The sequence below is a fragment of the Muscardinus avellanarius genome (genome assembly GCF_963383645.1).
Source record: "Muscardinus avellanarius genome assembly, chromosome: 6".
NCBI classification, from domain to species: Eukaryota; Metazoa; Chordata; class Mammalia; order Rodentia; family Gliridae; genus Muscardinus; species Muscardinus avellanarius.
This window is the reverse complement of record NC_137791.1, coordinates 64,396,917-64,409,523: the sequence shown is the minus strand read 5'-3', so window position 1 is coordinate 64,409,523 and position 12,607 is coordinate 64,396,917.

The following is a 12,607-nucleotide window of genomic DNA, read 5'->3' as shown; positions in this document are numbered from 1 at the left end:
TATAGGAAAACCAAGAAGGGGACATGGGCTTGCAGTTACTTGAAGAGAAATGGCAAACTGGACATGACTATGGCAGGAACATTTTCACCTGGGGAAGGGTGTCCATGCTGGAGACCCAAGAGAAAGAACATTGAGGGAGGCCTCGAGAAAGAGGAGTTGGATTTAAACATGTCAGCTTTCTGGAAAAGAAATCTATGCAAACAACATTTAAAACATCTCAGGGTAGAAACTTAGAGTGAAGAATGTTAAGAAAATATGTTTACAGGCAACAAGTAAATTGAAAACCTACCTGCCCCCTAGGCTCTGGAAACCTGGCTCAGCCAGCTTCTGTTGTCAGGAGGCAGGCTGGCATTCAGCTCGTGAACATAAAACACCATGTCCCTTCTGTCCTTTTCTATAGGACATGCTGGCCGTGCTCATCAAGAAAGGGCCGCTGACAGAGGGCATCTTCAGAAGGCCAGGCAGCATAAGTTCCCGCATGAGTTCCTGCATGGCCGTGAAGCAAAGGCTAAACTCTGGAGAAAGAGTCAACTTTGACAGAGAGTCTGTCCTCGTGGTGGCCGCTGTCTTAAAGGTAGGAAGGTCCTTGTATCATCCGATATGAATACACCTCGCCGCCTAGGGCAGCATGCTGTTAGCTCCATTACGAGGACTCAAGAGCAGCAATGGGCAGGAGACTATGAATCCCAAAACAGAAAGACATGTGTGTCACACAGTCCAAACCCATGGATGTTACCTGGGTTGCTTTATTTTATTTGACACTGGGGATTGGACTCAGGAGCATTCTACCTTTGAGCTATGCCCCTTTTCATTTTTGTTTTGAAAAAGAATTTTCCCAGTCACCAAAGACATTCCTAAGTTGCTAAGGTTGGCCTTGAACGTGCCGTTCTCCTGTTTTGGCCTCCCAAGTACTGGATCACAGGCATGCACCACCACACCCAGCTGCTGCTTGGGTTACCGAAAGCCTCATGTGTTAGATACCCTTGTTGGGTGATTCGACCACCCTTCCATCTTTACTTCTCACTCCATAAAATAAGAATACAGTCAATAATAATAATAGTGGAACACGTTTTTATTATTTTATTGATAACAATTAATAGTCATAAATTTCAAGTCATACACCAACACTCTACAATGTTTTCAAAAACAGGCATTTTGCGTTTGACTTCCTCATGCCTTCCTATTGAAAGCATACTAATTTGTATACTTTTTGTATCCAAAGACATTTTTAATTTGGAACCTAGTTATAGAACTTGTCCAACATGAGAAAACATTTGTCTCAGAATGGATTAGAGGATGCTCAGGGCCAGCAAAACCCGCCTATGCCATCACCATGCCACCCCCTCCCAGACCTTACCCTGCAGTGTTGCAGGGCCGCCACCTTTGGTGCCTTCCCTCCTCCTTACCGCCTCGCTCAACATTGGCATGCTCACCCGGCGCCCACAGTTCACTTACACAGTGACCAGCCGCCACTCTGAACCTCTTCTCTAAATCCCATAGGCCACATGAGTACAGAAGCAACAATGTATTCCAATTCTGAAAATTCAATAGATTTATGCCAAAAGTAGGTACGTTTTGAGATGATGCTGCTAAACAGAAAACACCTGGGTACATTTCTACCAGAGGAAATAACCTGACAGAAAAAGTGTTGTATCACGCTCAGGTAGTGGCGACAGCCTAAATAGAAACCTGGTAACGTGGTAATGAGGACCAATAGGTTCTTGAAATCATCTTAGAATCTCTTCCTGGATCTTACTGTATTCCCATAAGTGGTCATCTGCATGAGGAACTGCTGGCCACAGGTATATATATACATATATATATATATTGACTTGCAGCCAACCTTAGCTGTGCCGGGACCACAGCATGACATCCTGGTTGTGCACATAACAGGGCAGATGGTGCTTTCTATGAGCTATACCGACAAAAGTGTCTGAACTCTCCAGAAGGATTTAGAATTACCCATCTCCAGACTTTCCAATCTTTGCCCAACAGTACCCTGTCAGACAACTCGAGCTTGCTCTCCAGAGATGAATGTGTGGGCAGAGCCACACTGGATCTGCTATTGAGCCCCTGTAAGCAGTGGTCCAGCACCAAACGCCCAGGGCAGTTTTGCCTGGGTCATATTCTAGAGTCACCACCCAGCTCCACAATGGACTGGGGCCCAGGGGACTAGAGGAGAGGACACACTCTGAAGGCATGTAGGGTTAATCCCATCCAACAAAGGTGCTTCCACGCCCCCAAACCTCCAGAGCCAGCCACAGTAGGAGCGGATTCTCTCTGCACACGTGGGTACCCCCTGTCAGAAAGTGACCCCCATGGCAATACTGTATGCCATAATGCAGTGGGCTGCAAACTTGTGTCCACACTTGACCCCATGCTCAACATGAGGCCTGAAATTAGCAGCAGCTCACTCGGGATGATTGTGAGTGAACAGCTACTGCATTATAACCACAGGAGCTACTGAGAGGTACTTCCTGAGCTAGTTACTATGAGGGGAGTTTGGGTCTATGTAGTAAGACCAGTGAAACAAGTTGGAAACTTGGGCAGACAGCCAACAATCTGTTGCCTACAAGTGCAGAGAGTTGAGTTTTTCAATAGTTAAGAGAAATGACAGATGAAGCTCCGATGAGTGTTCTCCCAAGGAGCACACAGAGCTCAAGAGAAAAGGCCCGGCCTTGCTGCAGACCCGTGCATGAGCGCCTGGGGCTGTGTGAAGTTCATTTCTTTCACAACCTTCATGACTGGGCATCAGAAGCACAGCCTCCAAAGAAACAAGCAAAATGTGTATACTTAAGTCTTCTTTGAAAACCAAGAAGACTCAGGCTGAGTCATCACCTGGCCTCATCAGTCTATACTGGTTTGCTTGAATGTCCCTACAGAGGGAGTTTTGGGTGAGGGGAGACTGTACCTTGATTCTCACCAGGGTCTGTGTCTGCTCTTTCTGCTTTTCTAGTTTTAGTTGGAATGAACCCACGCACCTGCTTCTGTGTGAGCCATGTCGGTGTGGGTCACATTTTGTGTAGCTGTGGAGGGAACTGGGGACTAAACTGAAATTCCTAATTCAATGGTTTCTTTGTAATTGCTCCAATATACTTACATTTTCTTCACACAACCAATATTATTTTTCTGTGTAAGGATTTTCTTCGACATATCAAAGGAAGTGTATTCTCATCTAATCTCTATGATAAATGGCTCAATATCATTGATAAAAGAAGTGAGGAGGAAAAAGTAGCCACAGCAAAGAGGTAAGTGCAGCAGAGCTCCTGTGACTGGACTCATGTCAAAGCCAGCACGCCTTGGAGGAGCTCTGGCTTGTGTCTTAGTTTTGTCCACTAAAATTCCGGCTGGTGCCCCAGTTTTGAGGCAAAGCACGTGATCTCCTGATGGCCTGGAGGTGGACTCCTTGGCCCAGGCACACATTTTGAACATAAGATGACAGCAAGGGATGGATCCATTAACAAAACCTTGTTAGATGCTTAATTAACCAGACAAGTTCACCTTGGCTCAGGAACTGAGTTCAGGGAAACATTTTTGTACCGTTCATCCCTGGGATATGTGTTTTAGTTACCAGGTAAGCTCTGTGCTCTTACTTAGATTTTATTCTGGAATCTCTACCCTATAAAAGAAGGGAAACTTTTAATTTAATTTTTAAACTCATCAGCTTTTAGTTGAACACATTCTAGAATGTTACAGGAGTGTTTCTGATTTGTTTGGTTTGGTTTGGTTTGTTTTGGTGTGGAGTGGGGTGGTGTGGTGTGGTTTGGTTTGGTTTGGTTTGGTTTGGTGCTACTGAGGGAGGAACCTAGAGCCTTTCTACTTCTGGCATATACTCTCAGACCTATTTTATATTTTATTTGGAAACAAGATCTCACTGAGTTGCTGAGACCCTCACTAAGTAGCTGAGGCTGGCTCCAAATCTGTGGTATCCTCCTGTCTCAGCCTCCCAAGTGTAGAGATTACAAGCATGCGCCACCACTACTGGCTACAGGAGTGTTACATGTATTTATACTCAGTTAGCTATTAATCAAAGTTGCCCAAGTTGAAACACATTGTAGTGATTTGGGGAAGAGGTTATTAGCTTATATTCTTCCTTTCTTTTTTTATTTTTATTGAGTTTTACAAACAGTAGACCAAAGCACTCGGTTCTCTTTTTCTGGATTTGAAGCTTCCTAGTAGAATGACTTGCTGTAAAGTTCGTTTTTCTGTTCAGTCTTTTAGGACAGCTACCAAAGGCCAACGCCCTGCTCTTGAGGGGCCTTTTTGGAGTGTTAGAGAGCATTGACCAGCATTCATCCTCCAACCAGATGACGGCCTATAACTTATCAGTGTGCATTGCCCCGAGCATCCTTTGGCTGCAGAGGGCTAACAGCTCACATCTACAAAACGAATTGGCAAAAAAGGTAATGAGTTCTCTTATTTTTATGCCCTGGAAAGCAGAGTCCCACTTGGAACCTGACGTTGAGGATTCTTCTGGCAGACCTATTTTGAAATACACCCTGGAGTCACACTGCTCTGGAATGGCAGTCACAAACCTCCTGCATGGAGGAGTGGGAAGGAGAACTGAGAGAGTCACTTCTTTCCCACTTGGAAGACAGAGCACTAGATTGACCAAACCTCAGAGCAGAAGGTAGTTTGACGTGAGGGGAAAGGGTGTGGCCATTGGAGACCAGTCATTCCCTGCCCCACTGGCTGATTCAATGGTAAGGGATGTGTATCCTGGAAATATCTCCAAGTCACAGCCTCCTCACCTGCCCTGTGGCTGCAGTAACATACCCAGCTGCTCTGGGCACTACTGTCTGGCTTTCAAAGAACCAAGGGCTCCATCTATACAGCCTTCTCTCTGCCAGCTATGGTTCCTTTAGAGAAGTATGTGACTCCTATTTTCTGTTAGATTCCCATCACTATTGCAAAATACCTGAGAAAACTTTTAACAAGAAAAGATTTATTTGGTTTGCAGTCCATGACTGAGTGGCCTGTTTGGTTGCGTTAGGACCGGTGTCGTTGGACCATTATGGTGGGAATGCATTACAGCAAAACCTCAGGGCAAAGAAGGAGAGACATTCTTTGCAGAGGCACGCCCCCATTAACCTAAATACCTCCCGTGAGGTCCCACCTCTTAAAGTTCTCCAGGGTGACCAAACTTTCCATACATGTGCCTTTGGGGGGACTTTGACATTTGAAGGATGGCACATTGTGTCTTTGTTACTAGATTGAGAAACCATATTAAAAATATCCTAGGACATACTAATAAATCTCCCACTTGCCTATCAAGGCCATGGTTCTTCCCCCTGCATAATCAGAAAGCAGCTGAAGCAAGGTGGTTGTGCAAGGAGAGTCTGCAGCAGACTGGCACGTTTCCTGTCCCCCAATCCCGTCCCTCACCAAGACACACAGAGAATCTCTGCTTTTCAAGTTTAAGCCCAAGAAGTGAATTTCATAAGTTTTCATGTATTGGAAATTTTTATCAAGTTGAGTAACAGAACTTCCTGTGGAGGTGACTTGAAAATTATCCTACTTTTAAATGTAAAATCATGCATATAAAAGTATTGGCAATAAAAAATGTGTCAAATTATAACTATAGTCTACTAATTGTATTTTAAGGTCTGTGTTCAAAATACTCCTGAAAGTAAAATTGTTTCCTCTAGAGGAAACTGTTTTTTATACTAACTCTGAATTTTTCTCAGAATTCTAAATTTCACACTTTTATTAGCTCTGAGATTCCTCTGTGATATGTGATTTTTAGCATGATCTTTTCTCTTTTGTGCCCCAGATTGCTCTTGTGCAGTTCCTCATTGAAAATTGTGTCGACATATTTGGAGATGTCAGTTCTGTTTTCGGAGAATGCTCCACAGCATGTGACAGCAGCCAGGAGACTTCTGTCGTGCTGAGGAGTATCTTGCGTGGCCCTGGTGAGGAGGGGAGAGGGAGGGTCCTGGGAGATGCAGGGGGCAGGGAATGCCGTCCTGGTCTGGGATGTTTTCAGCACGCCACCATACCTGTTCACCAGGCAGCTCACACATCTGGGGTTCCTAGGACAGGAGGAGGCCCTGAGTTTAAGCAGTGGCTAGTGGAAACATAATGTCATCAAGACATGTCACTGTAGGGTTCAGTATTAGGGAACCCTTCCAAACTAAGTGACATGGGACCTCACATGTATGAGCTGGAGGTTCTGGGGTTGGCACCTAAGACATGGCTCTGGGATGCTGCCTCTTCCCCATTCTCCCACTGCAGTGATTCCAGAATGCTTTGGAACCATTGTAAAGAGTGGCATCACCGAAAGATGGCTTGACACCCACTTTCCCAGAGGATCACTCTGGGGCCACTGTTTACCACTGGTCTCTTCATATCTAAAATAGGAAAAACATAATCTCTAAGTCCCAGGGAGCTGTAAGGATTGGAAAGTAAGATAATGGATGTAAAATAAACGTTTTTGACATGATTGGGGTACAATATAGAGAAGATTAACATGGTCCCAGTGCAAGGAAGACATGCAGATTCTTACTAAAGCCACATGGCTGGGGCTGGTCCAAGTGTCCCTGGAACCTCGCACAACTAGCTTCAAGAATTCGCTTTAGAGTGGAGTTGAGCTTTAGAACCTGAGGACATGTTTTACAAGTCTCTCCACCTTTTTTGCCATTTCTTGGTTTTGTGATGTTGCATCATGGTCCTGAGGAAATCTTTAGGAAACTTCCTTTCATCAGGAATTGAGATGAGTGTAGAACCTGAGAATGTTTATGCCAAGACAGCTTTCTGTTCTCCATTCAGCTGAGAAGACAAAAGAGCCTGATGTATCCAAGCCAGTGAGAAGAGTGAAGTTCAAAATGGTAAGAAAATATGTTTACGGCGACAAGTAAATTGAAAACCTGCCTGCCCCCTGGGCTCTGAAAACCTGGCTCAGCTGGCATCTGTTGTCAGGAGGCAGGCTGGCATTCAGCTCGTGAACATAAAACACCATGTCCCTTCTGTCCTTTTCTATAGGACATGCCATCCATGCTCAATGAGAAAGGGCCGCTGACAGAGGGCATCTTCAGCGGGCCAGGCAGCATAAGTTCCGGCATGACCCTGAAGCAAAGGCTGAATTCTGGAGACAGAGTCTCCACAGCCTGTGATACAGCCTGCCCCACAGCCTGTGACAGCAGCCAGGAGACTTCTGTCGTGCTGAGGAGTATCTTGCGTGGCCCTGGTGAGGAGGGGAGAGGGAGGGTCCTGGGAGATGCGGGGGGCAGGGAATGCCGTCCTGGACTGGGATGTTTTCAGCACGCCACCATACCTGTTCACCAGGCAGCTCACACATCTGGGGTTCCTAGGACAGGAGGAGGCCCTGAGTTTAAGCAGTGGCTAGTGGAAACATAATGTCATCAAGACATGTCACTGTAGGGTTCAGTATTAGGGAACCCTTCCAAACTAAGTGACATGGGACCTCACATGTATGAGCTGGAGGTTCTGGGGTTGGCACCTAAGACATGGCTCTGGGATGCTGCCTCTTCCCCATTCTCCCACTGCAGTGATTCCAGAATGCTTTGGAACCATTGTAAAGAGTGGCATCACCGAAAGATGGCTTGACACCCACTTTCCCAGAGGATCAATCTGGGGCCACTGTTTACCACTGGTCTCTTCATATCTAAAATAGGAAAAACATAATCTCTAAGTCCCAGGGAGCTGTAAGGATTGGAAAGTAAGATAATGGATGTAAAATAAACGTTTTTGACATGATTGGGGTACAATATAGAGAAGATTAGCATGGTCCCAGTGCAAGGAAGACATGCAGATTCTTACTAAAGCCACATGGCTGGGGCTGGTCCAAGTGTCCCTGGAACCTCGCACAACTAGCTTCACGAATTCGCTTTAGAGTGGAGTTGAGCTTTAGAACCTGAGGACATGTTTTACAAGTCTCTCCACCTTTTTTGCCATTTCTTGGTTTTGTGATGTTGCATCATGGTCCTGAGGAAATCTTTAGGAAACTTCCTTTCATCAGGAATTGAGATGAGTGTAGAACCTGAGAATGTTTATGCCAAGACAGCTTTCTGTTCTCCATTCAGCTGAGAAGACAAAAGAGCCTGATGTATCCAAGCCAGTGAGAAGAGTGAAGTTCAAAATGGTAAGAAAATATGTTTACAGGCGACAAGTAAATTGAAAACCTGCCTGCCCCCTGGGCTCTGAAAACCTGGCTCAGCTGGCATCTGTTGTCAGGAGGCAGGCTGGCATTCAGCTCGTGAACATAAAACGCCATGTCCCCTCTGTCCTTTTCTATAGGACAACCTGTCAATGATCAACAGTAAAGGGCCACTGCCAGAGGGCATCTTCAGCAGGCCAGGCAGCATAAGTTCCTGCATGGCCCTGAAGCAAAGGCTGAATTCTGGAGACAGAGTCAACTTTGACAGAGGGTCTGTCCTCGTGGTGCCCGCTGTCTTAAAGGTAGGAAGGTCCTTGTATCATCCGATATGAATACACCGCGCCGCCTAGGGCAGCATGCCGTTTGCTCCATTACGAGGACTCAAGAGCAGCAATGGGCAGGAGATTATGAATCCCAAAACGGAAAGACATGTGTGTCACACAGTCCAAACCCATGTTGTTTACCTGGCTTGCTTTATTTTATTTGGCACTGGGGATTGGACTCAGGAGCATTCTACCTCTGAGCTATGCCCCTTTTCATTTTTGTTTTGAAAAAGAATTTTTCCAGTCACCAATATCTTGCTAAGTTGCTGAGGATGGCCTTGAACCTGCCGTTCTCCTGTTTTGGCCTCTCAAGTACTGGATCACAGGCATGCACCACCACACCCAGCTGCTGTTGGGTTACCGAAAGCCTCATGTGTTAGATACATTGCTGGTTGATTTGACCACCCTTCCATCTTTACTTCTCACTCCATAAAATAAGAATACAGTCAATAATAATACTAGTGGAACACGTTTTTATTATTTTATTGATAACAATCAATAGTCATACATTTCAAGTCATACACCAACACTCTACAATGTTTACAAAAACAAGCATCTTGCCTTTGACTTCCTCATGCCTTCCTAATGAAGGCATACTAATTTGAATACTTTGTGTATCTAAAAGACATTTTTAATTTGGAACCTAGTTATAGAACTTGTTCAACATGAGAAAACATTTGTCTCAGAATGGATTAGAAGATGCTCAGGGCCAGCAAAACCCGCCTATGCCATCACCATGCCACCCCCTCCCAGACCTTACCCTGCAGTGTTGCAGGGCCGCCACCTTTGGTGCCTTCCCTCCTCCTTACCGCCTCGCTCTGCATCGGCATGCTCATCCAGCGCCCACAGTTCACTTACACAGTGACCAGCTGCCACCCTGAACCTCTTCTATAAATCCCATATGCCACTTCTGTACAGAAGCAACAATGTATTCGAATTCTGAAAATTCAGTAGATTTATGCAAAGAGTAGGTACGTTTTGAGATGATGCTGCTAAACAGAAAACACCTGGGTATATTTCTACACGAGGAAATAACCTGACAGAAAAAGAATTGTATCACCCTCTGGTAGTGGCAACAGCCTAAACAGAAACGTGGTAACATGGTAATGAGGACCAACAGGTTCTTGAAATCATCTTAGAATCTCTTTCTGGATCTTACTGTATTCCCATAAGTGGTCATCTGCATCTGCATGAGGAACTGCTGGCCACAGGAATATATATATATATATATATATATATATATATATATATATATATATATATATATATAATATATATATATATATATATATATATATATATATATATATATATATATTTATATATATATATATAGTGACTTGCAGCCAACCTTAGCTGTGCCGGGACCACAGCATGACATCTTGGTTGTGCACATAACAGGGCAGATGGCGCTTTCTATGAGCTACACTGACAAAAGTGTCTGAATACTCCAGAAGGATTTAGAATTACCCATCTCCAGACTTTCCAATCTTTGCCCAACAGTACCCTGTCAGACAACTGGAGTTTGCTCTCCAGAGATGAATGTGCGGGCAGAACCACACTGGATCTGCTATTGAGCCCCTGTAAGCAGTGGTCCAGCACCAAACGCCCAGGGCAGTTTTGATGGGTCATATTCTAGAGTCACCACCCAGCTCCACAATGGACTGGGGCCCAGGGGACTAGAGGAGAGAACCCACTCTGAAGGCATGTAGGTTTAGTCCCATCCAACAAAGGTTCTTCCACGCCCCCAAACCTCCAGAGCCAGCCACAGTAGGAGCAGATTCTCTCTGCACATGTGGGTACCCCCTGTGAGAAAGTGACCCCCATGGCAATACTGTATGCCATAATGCAGTGGGCTGCAAACTTGTGTCCACACTTGACCCCATGCTCAACATGAGGCCTGGAATTAGCAGCAAATCACTTGGGATGATTGTGAGTGAACAGCTACTGTATTATAACCACAGTAGCTACCTAGAGGTACTTCCTGAGCTAGTTACAATGAGGGGAGTTTGGGTCTATGTAGTAAGACCAGTGAAACAAGTTGGAAACTTGGGCAGACAGCCAACAATCTGTTGCCTACAAGTTCAGAGAGTTGAGTTTTTCCATAGTTAAGAGAAATGACAGATGAAGCTCCAATGAGTGTTCTCACAAGGAGCACACAGAGCTCAAGAGCAAAGGCCCGGCCTTGCTGAAGACCCGTGCATGAGCGCCTGGGGCTGTGTGAAGTTCATTTCTTTCACAACCTTCATGACTGGGCATCAGAAGCACAGCCTCCAAAGAAACAAGCAAAATGTGTATAGTTAAGTCTTCTTTGAAAACCAAGAAGACTCAGGCTGAGTCATCACCTGGCCTCATCAGTCTATACTGGTTTGCTTGAATGTCCCTACAGAGGGAGTTTTGGGTGAGGGGAGACTGTACCTTGATTCTCACCAGGGTCTGTGTCTGCTCTTTCTGCTTCTAGTTTTAGTTGGAATGAATCCACGCACCTGCTTCTGAGTGAGCCATGTTGGCGTGGGTCACATTTTGTGTAGCTGTGGAGGGAAGTGGGGACTAAACTACATTCCTAATTCAGTGTTTTCTTTGTAATTGCTCCAATATACTTACATTTTCTTCACACAACCAATATTATTTTTCTGTGTAAGGATTTTCTTCGAGACATCCAAGGAAGTGTATTCTCATCTAATCTCTATGATAAATGGCTCGGTATTGTTGAAAAAAGAAGTGAGGAGGAAAAAGTAGCCACAGCAAAGAGGTAAGTGCAGCAAGAGCTCCCGTGACTGGACTCATGTCAAAGCCAGCATGCCTTGGAGGAGCTCCGGCTTGTGTCTTAGTTTTGTCCACTAAATTCCCGGCTGGTGCCCCAGTTTTGAGGCAAAGAGCGTGCCTCTCCTGATGGCCTGGAGGTGGACTCCTTGGCCCAGGCACACATTTTGAACATAAGATGACAGCAAGGGATGGATCCATTAACAAAACCTTGTTAGATGCTTAATTAACCAGACAAGTTCACCTTGGCTCAGGAACTGAGTTCAGGGAAACATTTTTGTACCCGTTCATGCCTGGGCTGTGTGTTTTAGGTACCAGGTAAGCTCTGTGCTCTTACCTAGATTTTATTCTGGAATCTCTACCCTATAAAAGAAGGGACACCTTTAAATTTAATTTTTAAACTCATCAGCAAAGAGGTAAGTACAGCAAGCAAGAGCTCCCTTGACTGGACTCAGGGGCTGGCTTCAAATCTGTGGTATCATCCTGTCTCAACCTCCCAATTGCAGAGATTACAAGCATGTGCCACCACTACTTGCTACAGGTGTGTTACATGTATTTATACTGCAGTAACATACTCAGCTGCTCTGGGCACTACTGTCTGGCTTTCAAAGAACCAAGGGAAGGGCTCCATCTATACAGCCTTCTCTCTGCCAGCTATGGTTCCTTTAGAGAAGTATGTGACTACATTTTCTGTTAGATTCCCATCACTATTGCACAGTACCTGAGATAACTTTGAACAAGAAAAGATTTATTTGGTTTGCAGTCCATGACTGATTGGCCTGTTTGGTTGCTTTAGGACCGGTGTTGTTGGACCATTATGGTGGGAATGCATTACAGCAAAACCTCAGGACAAAGAAGGAGAGACATTCTTTGCAGAGGCACTCCCCCATTAACCTAAATACCTCCCGTGAGGTCCCACCTCTTAAAGTTCTCCAGGGTGACCAAACTTTCCATACATGTGCCTTTGGGGGGACTTTGACATTTGAAGGATGTCACATTTTGTCTTTGTTACTCGAATGAGAAACCATATTAAAAAGATCCTAGGACATGCTAATAAAGCTCCCACATGCCTATCAAGGCCATGGCTCTTCCCCCTGCATACCCAGAAAGCAGCTGAAGCAAGGTGTTTGTGCACGGAGAGGCTGCAGCTGATTGGCACGTTTCCTGTCCCCCAACCCCGTTCCTCACCAAGACCCACAGAGAATCTCTGCTTTTCAAGTTTAAGCCTAAGAAGTAAATTTCATAAGTATTCATGTATTGAAAATTTTTATAAAGTTGAGTAATAGAACTTCCTGTGGAGGTGACTTGAAAATTATCCTACTTTTAAATATAAAATCATGCATATAAACATATTGGCAATAAAAAATGTGTCAAATTATAACTCTAGTCTACTAATTGTATTTTA